The following is a 27,524-nucleotide window of genomic DNA, read 5'->3' on the forward strand; positions in this document are numbered from 1 at the left end:
TAGTGTATGTGCTTACTATCTCAAGGTACGGCCAGAATAAATAAATCGCTGGTAAAAAACATACCAATTATTGCGAGACGCGTTTAGATAACTGTATCTATCAACGTGATCTTGATAACCGAGTGATAGGCAACCTCAAATATCTCGAATTTCTAGTCTAACGATAAAGAACAATCATGCACAAGAATTCAAACGTACTACATTTACATACTCTTTATTTTTAATAGAGTTTCAATATTTGAGGTAGATCGTAAGAAACGACACGTACTGATACATTAACGTTTCTTTTCGTTGTATAAAATATCAAGTGGAACGATATATGTTCACACTCTGTAGTTTCCAATTTTGAAACAAATATTGAAACAAACTCTTTTTGCACCAGTGTACATTGCTCGATATTTTATAATTTATACATGTCATTGAAATAAAAAAAAAATTCTCATCTCAAAGCTTCGGTCTAATCTGTTTAGTCCAACGATAAGCAACAATTATATATAAAAATTGCAACACCCTATATATATGTCGGGTTTACATTAGAACTAGGATTAGGGGCGTGAAACGAATCTTCGTTTGGATTACACGTCGTCGTTATGCAATAGAGAAGACATTGGCTAGTGCAAATACGATTATCACAGAACCGGACAAGTGACCGTGGTAATTAGATACCCGAGAAACTAATGACAATGATCCTAGGTTCAGTAACGAATCCGCGGTCGACGGGATGACAGATGAACGTGCTCAAAAATCCAAGTCGGACGCGTAATATTCACTGGCCGTAAAGGGGTACTCCTCTCATCGATGAGATCGCGAGAGAGAATGACTTTCCCGTCCCGATGATGCCACAGAGGAAAACTATATTGGGGTGTGTCTAAGGACACGAGATCATCGGATTCGTCGAGAAAAGCCTTCGTTCAGAAAGTAAGGGAAATTGGCGTTGCTGCTAATTGGTCAATCTCCATATCGGTGGTTAGAAAAAGATGCTAGCCGCCCTCGAGGGAAAGTTGCTAGTGGGAGACGCTGCTCGTTGAAAAATAGGTCTCCCCTATTTTCCCGTAGTTGGGACAAAGACTGTTTGTTTGTTTGAAGGACTTTAGTTGACTAAATCTTAAGATTTATAACGGGCCCTCGAGCTAGCTGAACATGTACTGCGGAGACGCATCGATATCTGGCAATCATCTTGCTCGAAGAATAGGGTCTGCGTGTGGCGAGCTACGGGACAGAGACCGTTGGAATGTTTACTGTCGAGTGTTACAACTATTTCCTTTTTAAGGAGAGCTATAGAATTATTCCATGCCTTTGTTAGACAAAGCGTTCATCCCGTGACCGCGGCTACGTTCGGCGATTGGCTGTTGCCTCGAGCCCAAGCTCATTATCACGACTCTCGAACAATTACAATCGGATTGAATAACTACAATTGTTTAATTACAGCTATAGTAGACTCTAGGTTACAATGTTGCGGGATTAATCAAAATTCCAAAGACTCCGGTGTTCTTTCATCTCCGACATATATATAGGGAAGAACGTACAAATTTAACTAACTGCATTACAAGTTTCATTTCTCTCTTCATTCGTTCGTTTTAATCATTCGAAAGATAACAAATCTTCTAAATTTTTATATATTTCCCGGAGTAATTACAAGCAACAATTCAACAATCTCAAACACGCTGATTTCGACTTACAACGATTTTTTCTATTTATACAGCCACCGCTGTAAACTCGAATATTTTATAACTTCTACGTGTGATATTTAAAAAAGAAAAAAGGAAATTATTACTCTTAACTCGTTAACTGAAACGAGGTATTTTTTCGTCCTGGAGGACTCTCACGTAGCTGCTTCTGAAGGTGTATGAAAAACCCGCAGGACACGCCTTCGCGCATCCTTTTTATCCCAGTCACCCTCCTCTTCGTAGCAGTGTTCTCTGTCTGGCATGAACCACGTTCGACCATGACCACCCTTCGTTAGGGTGCGTGAGGGTGGTAGAGGAAGGTGACCTTCGCAACGTTGCCGTCGTTCTCCCTCTCTCAGTCCCGAAATCCTGGCAGGGAAAGGGAGAAAGGAGCAAAAGGGAGATCTGGCTGGTACTCGTGGAAGCCACGTTCCAATGCTGCCTCATCCCGTTCCCCATCATCCAGCCCTCCTCTGTCTGGCTTGGTTTTACACTAGGGACGAAGGGTGAACGTATACTTCACCGTACTGCTAGTTCGCTGTTATATTTAACGCTGTCCGTATCCAAGTAATGGATGTGAATTGCTCGCAATTTCACGTCGCTTTTACGAACTTTCGACGGATGGATGTCATTAACTACCACGGAATAATTTCGGCCGCGTTTCGTCCTTTAAGGGCCTCTCCAAATGTTTATGAATACAGCATTCGATCGATGCTACAGAGAATAGAGAGAGATGTCAGTGAAAATTAGCAAAGCGTATAGTTCTCCGTTCGATCGACGATAAAATGAATTCTCTGCTAGAAGAATATACCGAAGATTTGGACGTTGAAAAAAATTGGAATTCATAGGTTTAGCCGTATAAGCCTCTGCTCGAAGGAAGGATTTCTATATTTGCTATGAGAGAGCTACGAAATCAAACTGATAAACTCGTATCGAAGTTGATCGTTAGCTTTTCGAGGAATTGAGCGTTAAACAAAGATCGTATTGTTTTACGTCCTCCTTTTCGTTCGACGATCATAATGTATCATAATGTTTCAGATCGGTTGACATAGTCTATCGATTAATATTTGGCATGACTAGGTGTCTCATGGAAATCAAAAATTTCGTGAAAAAGAGAGACTCACCTTGGAGATCCGCTATTTTACAAAACAGATTCATAAATTTATCAAAGTAGATGAATCGTTATCAGTGTCTAAGGCGCTACTAGTTTCGATTTAATAATAAAATCAACAATGATCGAATATATATACCTGGCTACGATTACAGAAATAATTACAAATTTCTAATCAAGCGGATAACACGTTTCAGCGTGTAGATCGCTTTAGCCTAGAGCTCGCTGTACGGTGAAAAGCAAGTAGAAACAGACGGTACGTAGCCAGACCATAGTAACGCCGTCTGACCGCTCTCACCTTCCACCATGTGCAACCAAGTTTCATCAGGACATCCACTGCTGCACGCGACAACTCTCTTCCAGTCCCTTTTCGTTCTGTCCCTGTTCCATTAAAATTACGCGTTAATTCGCTGAATTGCGGGTCTCTATCTCCTTATTGCGAGTTACGTGTGCATCGTGCACAGTGTACGTTGGTAGGAACTGTTCAAACTACGAACAATTCCGTCAGCGTACGAATATTATTCAATTTCGAGAATGGAAACAGAAGTTTACATGTGTCGTACAACAGCGAAGCTTCTTACTTTTTAAAAATACCCGACGATGAGAGTAGGAACTCGTCTGTGTATATACGCGCTGTTCGTTTCTCGTTTCGCGAGACTTTTCGAGTCTTTTTCGCCCGCGCATCTCGTACACTTGGATACGTCCCTCTGTTTCCTTGTTTCACTGTCGAGATCCAATTTTCTTTGAGCAGATTTCAGCGGTATACAAAAAGTATAATTACGTTTAATTAGGAAAACCAAGGCTTGCGAAACATATGAATTGGTAATAAATTGATAGCGTTAGTAATTGATAAGAAGTACGCTGATAGCGATATCTACGTAATAAACGATCTATATAATAACAATTTGGAAAATGTTTCGCTCGTCAAGACGAATAATTTTTATCTAAACTTGATATACCGCCTGAAAATAAAATTCATATATATTACATTACGTTACATTTAATAATTTAAAATAGATATTGATTATTTGTTTACATAAGATGGAACGATAGTAGCATAATCTAATAAAGCTTTATGTTGATTCAATTTAGCGAAGATAAGAAATATTATAAAAGTATCGACTTAATCGTCGCTAATCTTAAACACACATAGAAGAGTATAAATAAAATCATCTTGTTAAAATTGTTTGCACGAGAACGATATACCTTCAGAACTTCTCATCTTCATTTCGTATATGTATTTGCAATTAAATTCATCCCGTCTATTCGGCAGTAAGCAAGAAATTGACGAGATGATTTCAGAAATACTTTATGTATTAAACAACTCCTCTCCTCTAGTAGCTACTCGGTACAAATACTACTTAAATAATTATATTTCTCATTATGTTGACCTTATTACGAGGCATCATTCCTCCGTTTTCTCTCCCGTGTAAAAAACAAAAATTTAATTTCAAGAACCGCTACGAAAAAAGCGAAAGAAAATGCTGGAAATATCTTGCTCCCTCTAATTGCCTCAATTTCGAGCGACTTACGGCACCCCTCCTTCTTTTTCACTGTTAACGAGCCAAGCAACTAAATTGTACGCTAAATTTGTGCCAATTGTAGCCAAAAAATCTTTGTCGAATTTTGGAGACGGCCGTATTATTTTGGGTAGCCGCAACACGTTGAAAATTGCTGTACTTATATCAGCCGGCCTCGTATTACGAGTAACGAGCAGATATCCCTCTGAATGCTTCGGACGAACGCTGTAATAATGTCAAATAGATATAATGATTTTCTCCCACGTACCGTTCACTTTACTGCCTGATTCCACGTTTTTAATCCTATCTTCGTATGTATCAATTTTTACGTCAGCCTCCAGTCAGTCTTTTTTTTTAACAGTCAGTTAAATCTTTCCTTTGGTAAAATCGATATCCGCTAAGTCGAAATTTATTTCGTTGCAATAGCCGGAACAGGATTACTTTACGGTATTAGCCCTTTCCAAGAATCCTCTAACGCAATCGACCACTTACAATTCCGACACTCCTTTGCAGCGAAGCTTTTCGAAACGAGAAAGGTTTCCTTTCGAAAAGAAAAAGATTATCGATGTTTACGAATTTATTTATACGCGTTAACTTTCCCTATTTTTATCGACGAAGATAAAAATGAAACAAAGCTGTGCGCTGTAGAAAGTTGGAGTTCCTTGCGGTGGAACAGAAGCGTGCAATAAACGGTAAGATGGTTTGATAACAAAAATTACTGGGTTTCTTATACTTTTATTTATACGATCTTATAATCTTATTACTCGAGATAACGAAAACCGTATTATTAATAACGTTCGTGCGGTGGTTGCGCGTCACATTTACACGATGCATTTCATAAAGAGAATCGATAGCCACCGATTGATATTACATATACACGTAAAGATACAAATTACGATTTAGTACGCGTATTCTATGATTTCAATAGGATCGTTGGCAATTACAAATCTCATCTTCCGTTATATTTCTCAAATACAAATATTAGCATATCGATATGATGTAATATCCAGGAGAAGTCAATCGCAATAAACGAATATAATATAATATTTAATACAACATAATATTTACGGCGTTAGAAAATACGCTGTACAGAGTAACTAGGAGAATCGAATCTAATCGAGCAGTCACACGCGAAAGAAGGAAACATAGTCAATAAAATGTGTCGAGATAAAACGTAACTGGCCGATAAGTATTTTTAAAGGCCGTTTTGCACGTGTGCAAGCGACACGGGCTCACGTGATATACTAAAACGTAAATGTTACCTTCGAACCTAAAATTTGTGATAATAAAAACACGCGGCTGGGACATGCGCCGATGCACAACGCCGAGACTTCAACATCTCTACCTACGTAATCCTTATTACTCTAAGCACGAAATCTTCGAAATAAAAGAAAATAAATAAGCGCAGACATCCCACGTATCGCGATTTCCATTATTTGAAAAAGAAAAAACACGCGGGATCGAATTTATCAGCATCGAACATGTCGCGGATGGTTGTACGCATCTTGTATACTCCGAGGAGACTAAAAACGCGTGACACGAATTATAATCTCTCCGTACGAACGGATACGGACTTCCGACCATTCTTTTCCGCCCTTCCTCGCCGAATTTCCGCGTGTATGTGTCTCGATGATTGTCAATCGGAACACGTCCGCGTGAAACAACGAGTGGCTCGAAAATGCGCTGAAATCGATGCGAGAAACGATGCCAGATACACAGATTTTTACGTTTCGGTTCATCCTTGACTTTGTTGTTTTTCGTACGTTTATCACCGTTTCGAATAATTCACGAGGATCTAATTATCATTATCATAATTACAGGTAGGACATCATCGTTGTTAATCTAATCTAATTGTGATACATAATAATAATACTCTGTTAAAGTATACCTGTCAAACAATTTGAGAACGAATATTCGTAACGTAAGAATATTGCAAAAATTCTAATAATATTCTTATTTTCGTTTTGTTGTTCGTGTTATGCAAAAGTATAGTATACTGTATTCTTGTCGGAAGTCACGATTTCGAAGTGGAACTATCGTTTGTTCGGCAATAACGCAATCTTCTGGATTCTATATCCCTAAATGGGCTCTTGCAGAGAAAATTTGTAGAGACAGAAACATAGAGGCCTTTCTCCGTACCGAAAAATTACAAATTACGTTTGAAAATATTCGACATCTTTCATCTGTGTCTTCGGATCTATTTGTCCGTCCTTTTTTTTATCACAACAGCGGAATAAATAAAGAAACAAATAGATTATCGTAATTATATTCTTCAAAGTGATCCAAGCGCCGTATAAATCTCGGTTCCCCTCGGACTCGCAACAAGGTATTTTTAAGCTGGAAAAAAGAACGGCGTGACTCGCGATCGTGGAAATATGCACCGAAATGCACGAAACTGCCTGGTGTGCTTTTAGACCCCGAGCTTTCGCGATAGCCTTTGCTGATCGATCTCGCGATTAACGTCGCGTGCACAGCGAATAAAAAAGTCGTATCGTTCGATTTAATTGCGTTTCCACTTGTGTATTATTTACCAAGGAATACAAAGAAACAGGCGAACGTTACGAATTTCTTATTCGACGAATGCAAAAGCAAAAGTTGTCGAAGATTCCATGTTCCTCGAGATATAATCTCGAAGGTTTTCTGTTTTTTATCAATTTCGCCTGTTTCCTGCGGCAGTATGGCCGAGAAATGCGAGCTTCTATCGTTTATATAATTCGAAATCTCGTTGAAAGTACGCGAGAAGAATAAATCGCACGTTTTAGCCAGTTCGACGTTTCGAGGAATCGAGTATGTATATAGAAAATATACATTTTCTGTAAAGTTAATTTACCTAGCAAGTGAAAAATCGCACGAAATTGCTGCGTCATTCAAAATACAATTCCAGATGAAATTATAGTACATACGATATATATGCCAATAAAAATATACCAACGTTTCTCATATTGCGTATATATTATACGTTCTATTATATGTCAATGTCGAGACAATTGCTCTCCTGCAATTAACACGAAAGGTGAACCAGGTAGAACGAAATCTTGAAACTCCATAAAGAAACAAGAAACGCGGTTCGTGAATGTCGATAACAATAGAAACTAATAGAATGCACGAATTACGTAAAAACGATATTATGTGCTCGATTTACATTTTCTTTCGGGACGATAACGTCACTTATTTATGCAATCCATTTTCAAGTACAAACATGTGCGTCAGTGAATGCATACGTATCGGATATGTAGAACTATTTCGCTACTAGACCCATCCGACTTTCTATAATTGCATATTAATCGCGATAAACGTAAATTCGACGAGCGATAAATTCAACGCGGTTGTACGATCTTCGATGCTTCTGATTTTTTCGAGATTTGAATACGCAAACGTCCGAACGATGCCATCGCGTTAACGATGTTAACAGCGTAAACTTTTCTAGCGCTTATTCCTCGAATAAACATACCTCGGATAGACACGATGGACACTGTCACGATCGCGCTGCCTCTTATATTTATAATTACTGAGTTATAAATTGAAATTGAAATCGCAATTTTTTTTCTGACGAAACCATTACATCTCGCTGTAGAAATTTTCATATTGTAAAATAAACTCGTCGAGATTAGTTTTCTTATGAATTAATAGAATCATTTTCTTTTTTTATTTTTTCTCGTATAATCTGCGTACGTGTAATGTACGACATAATGATAATCAGCACGAATCATGGAGATTTAAATTGACAGAAATGCGAGTACACTCAGTGATCAATGGTAATATTTAACTCGTGTAGCTAAATTTGTATCGTAGATGTAACAAGTGATGTCTCGTTAATCTAGGGAATTGTTATAGGAAGCGACGACACTTTCCAATAATCTTTGTAGTATAGCACGATAACATACGATAAGAAAAGATATAAATAGTAAATATAAATGTTTAAGTTGAACAGATAATTCTAATGTACTTGTTTGATAGCTTCGACTCAGACCTACCGCACAGTCCTATAACATTTATCTCTAAGATTTACCAATAAAAACATAGCGAATACACGGTCGATGTATCGTTAAAGAAATTTCTATCACTCGTAGTATCAACGTATCGTATGACTGTAACGTATAAAGTGCGTGTCACAACATAGGATGAAATAATTCCAGATTAAAGAACGGTATAGTTGAAACTCTTCCTTTCAATCTTCACCAAACTACAGATTATGAGACAAAAAGTGAATCTGCCAGATTTCTATTTTCGATACGAATCACACCCGATGATCGGTGCTAATTTTTCTGCGAGTAAAACCAAAGCAGACGATGGTTAAAGGAAACGTTACAGGGTGAATCAAACCGAGTCGGTTCGATAACGTTAGAAGAAACCGCGTAGAAAAAATTTTCCGAGTAAACTGAAAATTTGTATCTATTTAGGGGGGAAATTCGAAGATACAACAACGTACAAAAGCCATAGAATACGGAAAGTGGAGTACCAGTTACGACGTTTCACGGATAAAACGAATCTTCGTTTAAATTCCGCTCCTTTAATCTCGTATCTGTAAAAATATAAATTTGCGTAAAAATTTGCAAGTGTATTTGCTAGTAAACCCGTGGACCAAAAGAAAGAAATGTTTCTTCGCAGAAAGGTTCGAAATCTGGCAAAATGTTTGCCTTGACGATAAAAAAACTGACCTGCAACGATAATACATGGAACGTATACGGCAATTAGTCGAAGAGATCGTGTTAATCAAGAACTGATTACGGTTTTATATCGGTCGTCGCGTTCTTTATACGAAATCCACACATGTGGTTCGCTACGAAGGACACAAGTGTGGCAAAGTGTGGACAGCTGTCGACGGGGGCCAAGAAACTATTAACGACGTCTTCGTTTTGGACATTGTTTAGTCAGTTGCATACGTACTGTCAGATTAATATCGAACTAATACAAAACGCTTGGAAGAAAGCCGTAGCAGAGGAAGAGTCCGTGCGATCAGAATTTTTACTGTAGATACTAGATACCGACCAAGCTGGACAAAACGTAGTCGAGACAATCTATGGCTGGTCTAAAAAAAGAATCGACGCGATTCTGGAGCAACTACGAATATATTCCAAGGATCGCAGCTTCTCCATCCGAACCGACCTTGCACACGAGAGAACAGCCACGCTGTTGCGTTTATATAACCGAGGAATTTTATATGTTTCTTATATGTTATATGTTATTGGTCGTTTATCTGCGCAAAGTTAAACGCATAAAGCGTAGCGATGAATTAACTATTATTGGAAATACATGCAATAGAAAAAAAAATATTAATAGATTTTTTTAGCTGTTTTTTCGTATGTTTTTCTATTAGTCGATTATCTATGCAAAGTGAAACACATAAAGCGTAACGATTAATTATTATTCGAAACATAGATTACTAGAAATAATACGGAAAAGATATGAACGACGAACGACGATTTCTTTCTTTGTAAAACTGTTTCTTTAAATGTGTTTCTCGATGTGCGTAAGTGCAATTTATATTCTAACGAGTGTAAATCTGACAATTGCTCTATGTCGATGAAGAAATACCAGCTACGTTCTGCTACTCACCGAGCAGATACGCATTGTAAATATTTCGTAATAAAATGTTTTCCTACTTTGAGGAAGCAGAATCACTGGCGTGACTTGTTTAAGTTAAAATACTAGCAAATATAAAGTATTTGTTTTATAATATTATCTTTCCTTTATCGACGTATGATTTATGGTTATTGAATATTTAAGATAGGCACGAAGGTTGCAAAAATATGAAAGTACAGACTATCCTCATTCTTATAACACTTTTTAACATTTTTATCGGAAAAGTTGCGTCTAAACGTGGTTGAAATATTAAAAAGTTCACGAGGGAAAGAATCTATAGAATCGTTAGAATCCGCCAATCATCTTTTGCTATTCTCGCTAATATTATTTCATTTGCCATAAATAGTACAATCGTAATAAAAAAATATAAGCGTCTGATCGTCAAAAAGTCGCCTTATTCAAAACGTCGCCTCTCCTTGTTAACTCAAATAGTTGAAGTTCCGCGTCGGTGTCATTAGCCGCTGGAAATGGTATACAGACGATACGAACGTTCTCATGACTCATTCCTTGTCTGTACAAACAAACCAGAGCACAAAGTTCCAGATTTAACGCATCTGACCTACTAATGCCACTTCAAGCGATCAATTATCTCCTTCTGTTGCATGTAATTACGCACGTCCCATCACCTCCACGTTACATATGATTAACGATCTCCATATATACTCGCGATATCATCGCAGTGCGAGATCGCTCGACGGAAACAACAATTTGCTGCCACGATTTTTCCTCGTTAATTCGTTACTATCTCTGTGAGAATTCTATCGGTTGCATAAAACGAACACAAAGGTCGTTACTTAACGAGTTTCACGGTTTAACGTGAATGCACACGTCGTTTCGACGCTAATTACCGAAAATATGTCAACTTACTCTTCGACTATTATGACAAATGTACATATACATACATACATACCTGCATAATAATTTCAGGTATACGCGCATTTTAGTGTCGAATTCTGTTAGCAATAATTATTGTTTGCTTTATATGATTGATTTTCTAAAGTTTAAAAATTGACAGAATTCTAAAATCCATGTTACGGAGCGCTTTCGTATTGTAACTTGCAAACTAACAATGTTAACGAACTAATAAACGACCAATCGTATATCACAGATTTCTCTTTCATGCTGTCGCAATTTCATGTGATTTCAAGCGGCGGAGTTGGATGAAAATATTTCGTTTGCTCTATCGTGAAATCTCGTAAAATTTCGATAATCCTATTTGTTGGATTACACAAGAAATCCCGTTCGAAACTATGATTTGTCGAGATACATACGTTACAGATATCGAGTAAACGTTACAAAATTCAATAGCGTCCTTGCTATTCCATTTCCATCGTACATTTGAAAAGTTGGAACCTTACGATGCGAAGGAAATATAAAATGGAAAAGCGTTTACATCAAACGAACGCTGACACTATTAAATTTTATTATACTATTGAACACTTGAATTTTATTACGCTATTGAATTTTATTGGCATATCAAAAGTTAACTGATTCAATACAGTGAGCGTTGACATTTAGCGACAAGAAACGCGCCCTTCCATTTCACGATACGTCGTTTCATACGTTCAGAGATTTCAGTACCAGAGACCTGCATCGGATTAGTATGACTGCGATCCAGTTATACCATCGAAAGTGATAAAACTCTCTCGATGTGTCATAGGAGATTCGCTCGAGAGAGGTAGAGTTTGTGAAGATTCAAAAGAACAACAGCTTAACGATTTATCTGTCGCTTACAAACTACATTCACATTATCATGTTACTATTATTAAAATAATATCGATTATTCAGAGATTAACAGGCTGTTGTTAAATGAACACCGCCAACGAAAACTCGATTTATAGGTTGCCAATCGATAAGCGATGGATGGCGTTGAATAGTCTATTTGTTCTCTCGAAATTGTCCATGGTTCCATGATTTTTGAATTTTCTTTCTTTCACCATCGATATCCACGAATTAAAATAACGATATTTTATACTGCACAATTTGTGCAACACTATCCTTTGCATATTCATTGCGAAACTAATGGTAATCCACGCTACGCCTACACAAACAACTGTCACCCAATTCTATCGTTTTTGAACAAATTGCATTCAGTAATTTCCTTTCGAATAACATTTTTCTTTTCCGTACATTGAACTTTATCTTAATCTATTATTTTTTTCTTTCATTTTAAACAAAAATCTCTCTCCAGGGAAGTAGAAATCTAAAAAGATAACAAAATAAATATCTCATTCTCGGATAACGAATTCACGCCAGATACGAGTTTATACAATTTTTACCGGAAGCAAACTCCGGACATTGAGAGATTTTGAAAGAACGTTTCAACGAACGTCCACGATAAACCGATCTTGACGCGTACATCGCGTCGTATCGTTCGATAATCACGTACGACACACAAGCTGCTTTTACTCGAACAAAATTCCGGGCGAATTAATTTTTACCTTGACCAATATAGATAACGATACTCCTTTTTTGTATCATAGGCCCTTACGTGTAGCAACTTGCAGCATAGCTAAAGTAGGTAAGAGTAATTTGCTAATGGATGCAATTTCCTACCTTCAGGAACAAGGCGTGCACCAGCTCGCAATCCTGGCGCTCGGTTTCAATGCAATTTCACAAAATTGTGCTCGATTTTTACCGCACAGCCTGCTCGTGCAATTTAATATCGATATTCCCTTTCTATCCTCTTCTATTTCTCCTGTACAGGCCGATGCCTCGTGCAAATGAAACAAAAGGCAGCTGTTTTTGCTAAACGATGAAATGGCGTTTGTCGATTATCCGCCGATTGTAATTAGAAAAGAGAAACGAAGCTCTCTTCGTGACTTGTAATCGAAAGAATGGCGAAGCCGATTTTTAACCAGTGCTTGTAAGAGGCTGAAATTTTCAAATGGTCTTTCTTTGAAACGTTTATCTCTCTTCTATTTGACAGTATCTGCCGCTTGTGATCGGAAAGAACGCAAGTACTTTCCTATTACACTGTCACCAGTGAGAATAGCAATGCTGATTTTTTAACGGGACTCTAAACGATCGATAGGATCCGAAAAAACGAAACAAATGATACTAACGTTTCTAAAAGAAGGTGATCAACGATTTACGCGATATCATCTCTTCATCTCAAAAACTCGAACGTATAAATTTTCATACTTTCGTTAAAGATATTAGTCTTGTTCTTTAGCTATGTATTGGGTTGGCAACTAAGTAATTGCGGATATTGTCAATACCACCTAATGACAAAATCCGCAATTACTTAGTTGCCAACCCAATATTTAAAAAACGAGTGTTCTAACCAGTCTTATAATGTAACATATAATATTATAATATAATAGTATTATATCTTGTCTATTGTAAGTCGAAAGCCATCCTAAGCCGACAGGCATCGATTGCGACGAATAATGGAATACCAAGAGGCAACAACGTTATCAGTCAGAATTATCCAACAATTCTATACCCAATTGCGAATTTGTATAATTTATCGAATGGGGCATGAATGATATTGGCATAAGAGGAACAGCGTTTAGTATGCAAATTACTATATTTTAAGGTTTATATAAGAGGTTCAGTTACGTTGCTGCCTGTCGCGGGCCAGTTACGCCGAATAATCGAGTTAACGTTCGATTATTAGCGAACGTGCAATTCAATAACGTGATACCGTCTCCGATGATATCGGGAAATATATTGTGCCTCCGCGGTTTGCGGCACGCATAGTTAATAAGGTGTCGCGAGTAAGGCCGATCAATTAAGGTTGACGAACCGAGCTACAAATTTCGCTGATAGAGTAATAGAGTAGAAGCTCGCGCCGATTACGCGAAATAAGCTAATTAAAGGAACATTCACACCGAAACCTGAATGTCAAACGATTTCTCTTCTCCTTTCAATTTCGTTTCCTTTCTCGTTTCCGATACATTGCAGTTTCCAGAAAAATATCAATACAATTTGGAACATATGCGCGAATTCGATTTACAGAAATCTTTTCAATTTTTCTTACTTCACAATGTCACGATATATCTATTCGGGTTATATAGTTGCCAGTGTGATATCGCATTTATTTCATATCTCGAGTTGTATCCTAAATTCCTCGACAATTTTCCTAAATATCAGCAACCGAGTTTCTGATCGACCGCGTTACTTCCTCGCGGCTTGTAGATAAATGCTGATCGTACGTCAATTTTTTCGTAACACCATTGCTATGCACGTTTCAGGATGCGTTTTTAATATTCCCCTATAAGTAGATTACGAATATTACGATGTTCCATAGGAAGTTATATTATTACAACTAGTACTTGGATATTACAACTAGTACTATACATATAGTATATTGAATATTTCACGCATATTTAAATATTATATGCTACATACTGCGAATTTTTACGCTATGGGAGATTTCCCATAAGCGCAAGAAAAGATTTATATCGACGTATTTGCCAGCAAAACTTCGTCCCATTTATCTCTCGTACTTGCGTGCATAGATTACGCTTCTGCGATTTAATAGGAAGATTGAAAACAGAAGAAGAAACTTTTCCAACGACCCATTCGACGGTGTACTAACAAAACTATTAAAAATCTATTCGATCGAACAAATAAAAATCTCGGCTTTCCCTGCTGGCTTTTGCATCGTCAAACTTGCATTCTTCGTAATTACGCAAGTGAGGAGAGCTGACGCGCGTCTGACAGAATTCCATCTTATAGTTGCAGGCCTTAGAGAACGCGGAAACCGGTAAGCAGACGAGATGCAGACAAGATACAGACGTTATCGCGTTCGTGATACTATCCATAAACCAGATCTCAGAATCCGTCGTCTGGCAGACGACAAACGATACTCGAGGACGAAAAGCGATCTCGGAGGAGCAAGCTGTCTCTCGTCGGTGTACTTCTCGTGTCCTTCGTGATCAACCGATCTTCTCTCTACGTGGAATTCATGAACGACGTCTAAACACGCGACAACTTCTTCCGGACACGACAGCAGATTTCAGCACCGTTAGCTTCTAGATGTTTCACCAGGCCGTGTATATTACGGGAAACTCGTGCAACATGCACGTTTCTAATGTCTCTGGTGTTACTCAATCGCAAGGCCGTGGACTTTGGTACGTTCGAGGAAAACACAAGGTGCGGGTCGTAACGCAACGTGGAAAGCCAACATTTTCATTTCGATCAATATTAAGGCTTACACAGATGTATATTCATAAAAACCGTGTGTTTGCTATTCTTTTTCTTCTGCGGATCGGTGAACGAAGTAAACATGTTTATGTGTTTAGAAGTATGCAAAATACAGTAAACTAGGTGCAATAAAAAACGATCGTAGAGTTGTGTTTAAATAAGAGTGCGACTGTATCCCGCATCCGCGTGCATCGGTGAATCTGTGAGAAAAGTTGCAGAGTATTACGGCATAGCGTGTTAAACAGTAAAATTTTCCTCTGTCGTTGTTTTCTGATTTCATTTGCAACAGAATTATGCTCTTCCCGGTTACTAGAAACATCCTACACGTAAAATACCTGAAAGAAAAAGTACTCGTAATAATCTACCTATTATAAGGTTATATTCGGTAGATAGCATCGATAAATTTTAATTTATTTAATATTTTTACGTTATAAGGTGATAAACGACCGATTTATAATAAAATAGCTAGAAAATAAACGCGACGAATGGCGCTCAATTTATACTAAGCATAAGTAGATATTCTAATGTGTACACATATCGGTCGGTGATATACGTTCGTGAAAATATACATTTGCATAAGCATCGGCAATCGAACATCTCTAGGTTACACGGACATATGTAAGAACTGCGTATCGCACACGTATCTATCCAATGTCGTTCTATTTCGATTTCTTTACGTAAGATTCGAAGGGACAAAGTTTATACGAATAGTTAGATGGTAAAATGGTTAGAAGATAAAGCTTATCTAGCGTTTATGGCAGCTTTTTATAAATGCTTTTATAGCATTTCTAAGCATTTTCGTTTCACGTTTGGAGATTACAGTTCATGAACCTGATGACAAGCGGTCGAGGAATTTCCAGTTCGTTTTCTCCACGAAAGAAGACGTAAGTCTGAATAGGTGAATCGGATGGAATCAAAGAGCAATACATATGCGAAAAGATCGTTCGATCAGGCGAAGTTGAAATATTAGTAGTACGAACGTTAGCATTTTAGTCGCAGCATCAGCTAATCGTTATCCAAGATCGCGTTTATACCATCGTAGGTAATATACGATGAGATAATATCACTTCCGTGAAAGAATACGATTATGATGACTTTTTTCAATGGAACTTCGATAATTACATTGCCTGCACATTTGCTTAAATGTTTGGAATTGCTTCTTCGATAAGAAGAAAACTTGGATCTTTTAGCGGTAAATAGATGATCGCAAAGAAATGAATGTCGCGTATATTTACTTCTTTTTCTATTTCTTTCTTTCTTTTTTCTTTTGCTAGAAAATTAATCAGACGTCTAACACGAGGCTGAGATATCGCGATTTTTACGATATGTTGAAATAATTTCGAATTAAGGATTTCCAGAAACTCGAGGCGCATGAATTAATATAGAAAACAGCGGAACGTAACCGTCTGCAAAAATAAAAGTCACACATGACAATACAAAGGAAAGCCTGGAACAACTAATTTAAAGAAAATAAACAACGAACTGCAAAACCTTTTATTTTCTTTTCATCATACACCATAAATTGATCGCAAAATTTTAACCTGCTGTATCTCCGACAATTTTATCGATACTCTTCTTGTTGTTTCTTCACAAGTCGATTAAACGACTTACGGATATCACAAGTGATACTTTGCAAATTTACGAGAACGAAAAAGAACATGAGGCATTTGCAACGCGAATCGCAATCGATTTACAAAACCATTTCTTCCCCTCGTTTCAATCCTCTTTCCACGTACGTAGATATATCACGGACAAACGATAAATTATCACACCACCGATCGAGATTCTATTCCGCTTCTGCGAAAACAGATTAAGAACCGAACGTGTCGTTGTTCGTGCAATCGAACAAAACTGCATATTACTTCTTACACTTCGAACAACACCTTCGATTTATCAAAGTCAGGTTATGCCTCGTCAATAATACGTATTTCTTGAAAATTCTCTTATCGTGTCTATCAATATTCATTACTCACAGATAACGGACTAATGACGATAAAAATAAACAATGTTTTACCGAAGAAACGATAGGCTCGTACCAGAGAATTTTGTTTTTTACGAACTATGTACAGTGAATCATAGAAATATTTGAACACTTGTTGTACAAACATATTCTACGTATATAATATGTGTAATAAAAAAAAATTGTTTGAGAGTTTGATATATACCGTAGCGAGGCACGAGTACATATACGAGTAAAATTTGAAACAGGTCTTGAAAATGTATATGGAAGTTACGAAATATATTTGTAACAAATACACGCTTCACAGAAGTCGGAAATTATTTATTGTACCGATAAGCCTCGATATTTAGTCGGATCACTTTTAGCGTTAATTATACGTTCGGGATGATTATATCTGTCGTATCAAATATTTTTGTGATTTTTAGGAAATATGTCTGAAGTAAATACCGCTTGTAACTTTTGCATAACATTTCGAAATTGTGTGTAAAACTTTGGCAAGATAATCACGATAATCATATCTCATCATAGCGCTAACAAAATTTAAGGGAGTGTTATATACGATATACATAATTAGAAGATATCTAAATTCGAGCTCTAACTTTTATGAATTTAAATATCACGATGTGTGAATATAATTCGTATAACTATTCTACAAATATAATTATTGTACATTTTCTCTGCATTTTTTGCATCCCTGAATTTCCCGTAAATCTATAGTCATCAACAGTATGTACACGATATATCCATAAAAATTGTCTACGGTAAGTGTCAAAGTATTTTCGTGAGTCGGTGTATTTCGAGGACAGGTTTCCTAACTTCCACTCTCTCCCTAACTGTCTAGACGTTTTTTTAAAAGCTTTTCCAACCGACCGTTCATGACTAGGGCTTGTCCATGTAATTTCGCCATTCTTTCCTTTCGCCAACAACCATTCAATCTAGCGCGTCTAATGCGACGCGTAGTCACGCGTGCATTCATTTTTCAGGGCTGTTGCCCTTGCTAAAAAAAAAAAAAAAGAAAAAAGAAAAAAGAAAAAATATCAGTGTGCGTATTTTGGTGCTTCCTATTCTCTGCTCGTAATCAATGCGCGCGATTATCTGTCCAAAGTACGGCTGGGCTATGTAAATTATTCCGTGACTTGACTGAGGTGTTTCACGATATTTTGCGGATATTTACAAGGTTCTTTTGCAGGCCGTGTGGTAGATAAAATAATAATAAACACGTTTGGTGCCGATAAAAGAAAGGCGATAGTTCATAAAAGCAAAAAATTCCACTGGCTAAACCAAGACATTCTGTGCTACATTATTCAAGTAAGATAGAAACAAAAAGAAGAATACGTGTATATATTCATATTTTTACATCATAACGTTATCTAAATTCACTATTTGCACATTTTTACGTGAAAAGTTAAGAATTTCTAAATCTTCGGACATTCTGAAAATTGAACTTTAATTACTTTGCAATTGTATAAACGGTATAAACATTATAAACGATTCTGATCTCAAGCAGCATACACGTACTGCCTCGGTAATTTTCAATTTAGATTGCCTCACTTCTTATCTTTATTATTTTTATTATTTATTGATATACCCGTTTTCGAATTCTACAAGGGCCATATAGACAGCATAGACTCTCGTTTCTCCATGTGTCGATGACTCCTCATACGCTATGGAGATTAGAATTTCTCTCTATCTTCCTATAAATTCTTCTACGTTTATAATACGATCACTTACGTTTCTTAACTGTATACTATGTATAAATTTCTTTCTATCTTTCTATCAGCTCTTTTAGGCTTATGATAGGATCACTTATGTTTATAAATTGTATCTAATGTCTAGGTCCGATGATGAATGAACTGCGACGAATCTCATATTTGAAGATTAGTATCAGCAGCAAGATGAATCGCGCACTAGCTTTGTCATTCGATAGATCACGACGTATTCGTATGTTTTTAATCGTCTTCAGGACGTCTATCGTTGATACTCGTTCAGACATCTTAATTCTATCTCGTCGTTACATTTTTCTTAACGCTCTCGCGTTGCTCGTTTTACTAAAGAAACTCATTGTTCGCTGTATTTGAGTTATTTCTTCATCGATAGAATGCCTGATCGCTTAAAGGGAAGAGTCATCTCGTTTATAGAATGATCGCTAGATTCCCATCGTGGTAGAATTGCTTCCCAAACGCGGCAATTTGTCATCGAGGCAGAACGTATCTCACAAAGGTATCATCGAGAAAGAAAATTCATGGTATAGTAGATCGTTCCTCGTTATCGATACCAAACGAATTATTGCTCACTGATATCATGTACAATGATCACAATCATAATCTACGTAATTGCAGATATCGTAAACGATATATATTAGGTGGTCCGAAAAGTTTCTTTCGTATTATAAGGAAATAATGGATGCATAACATTTTCCGTTTTATATTATTTTGTCGAATTACGTATGATCCATTCTGTTCTATCAAAATAAAGATCACAACGTTCGACAGATTAGGTTTCGTCATAAAATACGTGTCTGCAAAAGAAAGGCACTTTTCGGACAACCTAATAGATAGAGAAAGCGGCAGATTAGTATCTTTGTTAATGATGCAAAATATCTTAAGAGCCGAGACTCGGGGGAATTAAGCAGACTGGAATTAATTAAAAGCGCGGGTAAAATCCGCGGTGCTTCGACGAACCTTCGTCATCGATGCTTTACTTGGAAAAATATCTGATTAGCGCGAGCGCATAGCGATATCTTTAACAATCATTTTCGAAACACGAAAAATATACTCGATGACATTTTCCAACTTCTTCTCTTTTCTTTGTTTTCTTTTTTTTTTATTTTCGAACAGAAAATTATTGACTCTGAATTTCAAAGGTAAATATTAAAGTATCGTAACATTTACAAAATCTCAAACATGCGAATCTCCTCTTTGACGCTTTTACATTTACCATACTTTGCCATGTTAGTACTTATGAAAATGTTATGTAAATGTATAACGCTTTTCGATGTTCAAAATACCTGTGTCATAGCAAACTTCTTTAATATGTTCATTCATGAAATAATAAAAGTGTTCGAAACGTACACGCTTATGAATCTCTGATATGTAGAATTTTTGTGCATATCCACATTCGTTTGTGGGCAAAATTGAAGAAGTCACGCCGAAACAGAGATTCATTTCACTTACTATACACTCGTATTGTAACAGGTACGTGTGCGCATTCTAATTTACATATTTTATAAATTTATACACATTATATACATTTTTGCACCTTCAGATATGTAAAAACCCACGATCTAGCGGTGTCTTCCAATATCCTAACATTCGACAATCCAAATAAATGTAGAAAAAAAAACTGAAACACCCTCTACAATAATATGTATTCAAAATCCAAATATCATAAAAATCTATTTTATCCTCGTACCTCTCGTTCTCTAAGGACAACGACTTACGACCGAACCTTACTTACTTACGTCATTTTTATTTCGAAAGTGACGTAAGTTGATTTTTCGATAAAATCGAGAAAATTAGGAATTTACATATATTTTCGTGTGAACCTCTTACTTATAAAGAATTTACAATTTAAATATTGAGACGTTCGTTCGTATCGATCAAACGAAACAAATGGAATTGCATAATCATTGATGTATTTTGAAAATGTTGTAAATCCATTTCCTGTAACCCGTATAGCCTGTCCAAACAATCGAGGCACCGATAATAAAAAAACAAATGATACAGAAATTAAACGGCGTTACATTTCGTTTTCCCGCTCTTATTTATAGGCAAAAATGGATGACAGCATTGGACGTAGATTTTAAATAATTAAAATTCACCGGACCGTTAATTTCGAAAGCAGTGTGCAAGAGCATTCATGATCGTCAAAAAGACATATTTCGTCTGGTTGATTCTGAAAACAACTATTTGTATAACAAATTTACATCTACCTCCTATACAAACCAAGTTATGGAAAAATGAAGTAAACCTTATCAGGATTACTCGATCGATGGAAACGCAAAAACTTTGACATCTCGAAAGAAAAAGAAAATGTTTCTACGAAACGCCTTCGAAACGAACGACCCACACAATTCACTAATTTTCCGTATATTCTTAGCCGTCAAGAAGATATTGATCTAGTTAATTGTCAAAAAAAAAAAGTAAAGAATTATTTGTACAATGAATTTACATCTTACACTTGTACACATAGAGTCGTATACAAACTAAACGGGCCTGTTATCAAGATTATTGAACCGATAGAAACGCGAATACTTCGATAACTCCAAGCAAAAGGAGAATGGACCTACGTCGCTTCGAAAACGAACGGTCCAATTGATAATAAATGCGAGTTATTAATTTTTGTACAGCAGAATAACACAGACGTGCAACGTAACAGAGTTTGATCCTATGTTATTATCGTCGGGAAACTCTGGTCGACGTTTCTCCTCGAACGACGCGAAATCGATCAGTGTCGAAGGGGAAAGAACGGTGCGATGTTATGCATTCGTAACTCTAGAGAAAAACGTCACAGCCTTTTATCCTTCCTCTGGTATCCTTTCCTGCCAGGCATCCTGGACGGACGAGAGAAGAGAAGAATATGGAAAAACTCGGAGACGCGAACCGATCGATCGAACGACGCTCGACACGTTTGTTTTCGCGTACAACGAGCGTTTCTCCTATGGCGATTACACGTCCCGGGCAAAAATTCTTTGCGTCGCAACGAGAGAAATAAGTCAAGGCTGTTATATCGTGGCTCTACGGGCGTTATCAACCGATGCACGAAACCGGGGGAACTTTCCGCGGCCGCGACTCTCTGGCCAGGCGTCGCCTCGGAACGCGTCTATTCTGCAACTTTCCAGACGATGCAATCGTGTCCTGACACCAAAAACGCTCGGAAAAATCTACACGTTGCGGAGCTTCGCTCGGTGTTCTTTACTTTTGCCAGGGCAGTTACTGTTATCGTGGAGCGGGAATTTTGATGCGCTTGCGAGAAGTTTGAAAATGTAGAAATACGCAAAATACAAATAATTGAGAAAAATGTATAGAATATCTAGGGTATAGTAGTCTCTTACAACGTTCAGCAGGTGGAACACTTTTCTATTTAGGTTTCGTTTCTTTTTGCTTATATTTGTAGAAATGTAAATTTCCGTGAAGATCCGCAGTCCATCAATTTGCGTGGGAAAAATCTTTTAAATGCGCGTTAGCAGACTGTGGACGTTTGAGTAAATTGATATTATCATAAATGTGAGATTAAATAAATGGAAATTGAACGAATGCTTGCTTTAGTTATTGGATATAGCGAGTTGTCCAAGTTATTTACTACCATTTGCTTCAAATTAATTATACAGCTATAACATCCTCAGCTGAGTATTACGACATTAGACGTTACATATTCAATTAATAAATGATAGATAGAAAATATATAAATTGACGAATCTTTTGAACCCTTCTGATACATATGTGTACGAACTGTACGTGTCAACTAACGATATTGGAATTTCCTCTTCAAACGGTTAAGAACCGTAAGAATCGCTCCAAAATTAGTCACGAATATCTTTTTAAAAAACCAGGTTCTTTTTAATGGAACTTCTGTTACGGTCGTGCAACAATCCATCGTTCCATTTGAACAGAGAAATTTCGATTCAAGGAGCAAACGTAACGTCAACCCAGATATTGTACCTAATTCGTAGGACCATTTAAAGGATATCGTTAAATTCCTAATCCATTCGAAACTTGACCGTAAAAATAGAATCCCACTTGCCAATAGCTCAGAAATCAATTCGACGATTCAAGCGACGATAAATTCCTATCATATCATAAAAAAGAAGCAAAAACAAAAGGAAAGATCACGAGGCAATAATCTGGATAACGTTTAATGCTAAATAGTACCTGTCCAGATAAAGAAAAGCAAACAAAGAGGAAACACATACTGCAATAATCTCGATAATGCTCAATGCTACATCGTATCTATCTATAGAAAACAATAAACGAGAGGAAAAGGTATAACGCAATAGTCCAATAATTTTGAAATATTGCGTTATATATATATAACAAAAGCAAATGTCGGAAACCAACAATTATTTCATAAAATGTTTCCACTTTTGCTGCAAAATTAATTACTCATTTTATATCTTTCTCTACCGCTCTATGTTTATGTATGTAAATTATACCGAAACGCGAAATTACAAATACGTGTAGTACAACGTACAATTATACAAACTATAATTAGTTTCAAAACTTTTAACGCTACGCTTGGACATTGATTATATTATAAACTTACATAGTTGAACAGTGTTGAGTCAATACTTCGTTAACAACGTAACCAAAGTAATTCCATATTGTAACGAGTCGCCGGGTTAAATCGACTTTGGAAAGGCCGAAAAACAAAGGGGGAACTGGGAACCCGGGGCAAGAGAGAGCGCAAGTCCACGTCAGGTGTTTCGGACAGGAACCGGACGAGGTTGTAGAAAGAGAGGGACCGTCGAATACGGAAACACCGGCGCGAATAAACGTTGCGGTAGGACGAGAGAGGTTGCGGTAGGACCTTGAACCTGTTGCGCAAGGAGAAGTGGCCTCAGGTTAGTTCAGGAAAGCCTCGTCTTCGCAGAAAGCCGTTTAGTCGATAAAGGAATTATAACGAGGTCATGAAATTGCTCAAACATCATCATAGAGTTAATAAATTACGATGAAGCTACCCAGTGTGGCCAAAATAATCGATTTGTAATTCTTTCGTGGAAATATGATAAATTTAGCTGTAAATGGCGTGTTTCTAGAGTTTGGATGATTCTTGATAAAATACATGGATGAAAATTTGTTTATTATATATATATATATGAAATTTTTGTATTAATGATATAGTACGCGCCATGTAACTTTAGGCTGAAACTTTGATAGAAATAATAGGTTGAAGTAAACAGATATTCTGTAAAGAGATATTAATACTTGATATCGCATAATATGCAGTGATTACAATAAATATTAGTACATCATTGTATTTATTGTAGCAATTATATACTAATTAAGCAGGTATGTCAAACGTTTCATTTTGTAGAACCTTCGTACGATTACAAAAAACTTTGATACCACTATGAAAATGGAATGTAAAACTCAAGGATAGATGTTTGATGAAAAATAAGAGTTTGTGCCAATGCTTATTGCAGTCACTACGGTGGATTAAGACATTTTAAACCATATAAGAGTTTCTACAACACGTGGTTCTATATTTTCCTTCTCGTTACCTCACGCTTGCTAACTTTATATACGTTTATTATCAACTAGGTTTTTACGATAATGATGTTAGCAGCTAAATAGATTAATGTCTTTTACGGTACATTTCCCAGAGAAAAATGATTCTATTTATCAAGAACTGCTCCCGGCGATTAGTATAATAGTAGCTCATTTGCGTAATAATTTACTGGGCAATTTTCTAAAATTAACAAAAAAAGACATTATAACATAATTACATTTGCAAGAATTTGCTTGCGTTAACCTGTTAATCTGTTGATTGACCACATCTTTAAATATCAAAATCGTATCATTTCTATTTAAAAAATAAATATATCATCTATCCTCTCGTATTCACATGGAATAAAATTACCTCGAACGGAACTGGTTCTGTCTCTATTAATTTTTAATTCCGCGGCTGAATAAATTACTATAGTCGATCCCCCTGCTGAAAGGGTTAAACTTGCTTCAACATATTCGCTACGTTCCAACGACTAGACAACAGCAGCTGTCGATGTTTGTAATTAAACTGCTCGTAGTTGTATAGCGCTCGACGCAAGCTTCGATAAATTGATATTTCCAAAAAAAAAAAAAAAGAACGTACAAATTGAAAAAGAAAATGGTTTTGCAAACGGTAGGAACGATACAACTAACGTGGAGGAATAAAACGGGGAATAAGAAAAAAACAGGATAAAAAGACGATTTACCGAAAACACTTCATCATCTGAATGTTTCTCAATGTTTTCCTTGAATGTCACGATAATTTTTCAAAGCAATGTGTCAGACGATAAATGTAAATTTTGCACGACGCAATCGTACGAAGATAATAGATATTTGATTATATGTAGTTCTTAATCGTCGGAGCAGGGACGATTTAAATTAGCGAGTGACGAAGTTTAATTAAGACAGAAAGGAAGTGAATTTTTTCGCGGCAAAGGGTAACTTACGTATCGAAGGAAATGGACTTCGGGGAACGCATGTACACGCTACGTATCAAAGTGGACGATCGTCATAGCTATACGAAACGCGGGAACGAGTTGCAGGATAAACTTAATTAAAAAGTGCAACGAGAAGGAAATGCCTCGCGTTGGATGAGTGTCTCGAAAGAAGAACCGAGCAATGGTATATACTTTAAATTATACATTAAATTCCAAACAAAATTATCATTCGTTTAACCGATATGAGTTCCTTATGTTACTGTGATAGGCTACGATATAGAATAAAAAGGCATCACGCTTTTACACATCGTTTTACACACGCCTTACACTGTTCGAATGTGTAGAAACTTGGTCTATGTATTTTTCATAGATAACAAATTCATCTTCTCGCTGTATCGATCTTTTCATTACTGTGTTTATGAATGTCAAGGAAGAAACGAGGCTAGGGAAACGAGGACCGACGAAAGATAAATGTACATGAAAAGAAGATACGTATACTGATAATTTCACAACAACATTTACGCATTATTAATGGGCTATTTCATGTAATAGAACGTACCACTGACTTTGTTTATAACGTGTCTTTGTAATATGCTTCATAACGAAAAGAAAAATAGAATAAACCTAAATATATTTATTCGCGTATAATCTAGAAGAGAAACAATATTCGACGTTATCTAATACAAGCATCGATACGTTAGAATAGCTGGAATAGTTAGAATAAACGACGTGTTACAGAAAGTAGAAAGGAAAAAAAGAAGAAAAAAAGCAGGTAGCAACTGAAACGCAACTTCTTATTCCATATGTCCTTTGAAATTACAGATCAAAGGGGCATAATATTATCGTTGGTTCCTGCATCTCATGCTAATATATAATATTGCGAACTAGAGATCTTCAAAGAGGTGCGAATACTTCGAGAAGAGCAGAGAAACGAAACTAAAAGAGGAAAAGAAAAGCGAGGAACGAAGATTGGAAAAAAGTAAACGCACAAAGAGAAGCTTTGGATATGCATGACAAGACGTCACAGTACGACGTTTCATAAACGTGTATGAGAAGCACATCTTGAACAGTCAAGCATCGACAAATTGGTAGATATATCATTTCGTATCTTACGCCAGCACGCAAATCTATTTTCTTAGCTTTGTTTACGAAGTTCGTTACGCGATAGAGAATGACGTAACCAAAATCGAGGCAACGTAGACTGCCATGTCCTAGGTAGAGGACAACGAGATCGTAGATGCGGCTACGTCATCGTTGTTTCTATCAGAAGACGCGCAGTTCTCTGCCAATTTAGAAACCTTCTACTCCCACCTTGACAAACCTGAAATTAACCAATTAAGAACGAAGCAGAGGAATAATACGTAACAGCTGCAAAATAAGAAGTAAACGCGATATATTAAGAAATTCAAATAGAATGAGCGTTATATAGATTGTTTCTTCAAGCCAGGACGTGTTAATACGAGCAACGTACAGGCTGTTTCGTTCTTGTCCCGCCAAATGCTGCGTCAGCGTATTCTATGATTAAAAGTAAGAAAAACATGTGATATAAATACAGAATCGTGAGAATGCTTTGGCACAAAGTTGTAGCAAAGATAGCGAAATTTTAAATGACTGGCCCCTGTTGTCGATCCAGCGTCCAACGAATGTTTTACTTGCGGGGAGCTTCAGAACGCGACTTATCTGGTAGAAATTAATTCGCGTCAGGAATTAATATCAACACGGAGGATTTACGTTTCATTTGGTAAAATGAGATAAAATCAAGATGAAATTCAGACGAATATCAACGATGTCAATTTTCCATTTACAAAGGCGTACGATACTTTGAACAAGAACCAATCGATCGAACGAGAATCCCCGGTCATTTTGTAACTCGAACGAAAACAACAAAATACATTATCCGCAATAAAATAATCTAGCGTGTTATTTCCAGGCTGTTTTTTTTTTTAAATTCTGCGAAAATTCTTAACTTTCTCGTACAAACAATAATACGACGATTAATCTGTTCTCGGAGCATCGACAAAGAACAGACCGTATCGGCGTCCAGATTAAAAGCTGTCGATCGGATAATACGATAACGAGCATCGCCAACAAAATGTTTGTGATTGTTGTAGCCGCGTGTGTTATCCTTCGAAATGGCACAGGTAGTTGGAAATATCGAGTCACATGTATAATCGATAAGAAACGTCTTCTCGGACGTGTTACACCAGAGGACAAATCCGACGACGTATTATTGTTATTGTCGATTGTTATCGAGACGATGTTTCACAAACATATTAAACCATAAACGGTGCTCTATCGTTCGAGATCGGCACAATTAACTTTGCTGGGAGAATTTGCGCGTTATCGGTGATCGTAGCGAGCTATGCACATACTTTACGCCCGACCT

General features: G+C 36.9%; 1 protein-coding gene across 4 annotated transcripts in view; it reads right to left on the reverse strand.

The window, feature by feature from the left end:
* The window catches only part of LOC117204396 (circadian locomoter output cycles protein kaput-like), a 94,826-nt gene that overhangs the window by 31,951 nt on the left and 35,351 nt on the right, over positions 1-27,524 (reverse strand). Inside the window, exon 2 of one of the 4 annotated variants that reach the window (XM_033441750.1) lies at positions 3,077-3,159. The exons of the other annotated variants lie outside the window; for them this stretch is intronic. The gene's annotated coding sequence lies outside the window, so the exon portion shown is untranslated. The remainder of the gene's footprint in view (positions 1-3,076; positions 3,160-27,524) is intronic. 4 annotated transcript variants of the gene reach the window in all.

Source organism: Bombus bifarius, unplaced genomic scaffold (assembly GCF_011952205.1).
Source record: "Bombus bifarius isolate JDL3187 unplaced genomic scaffold, Bbif_JDL3187 scf7180000007978, whole genome shotgun sequence".
NCBI classification, from domain to species: domain Eukaryota; kingdom Metazoa; phylum Arthropoda; class Insecta; order Hymenoptera; family Apidae; genus Bombus; species Bombus bifarius.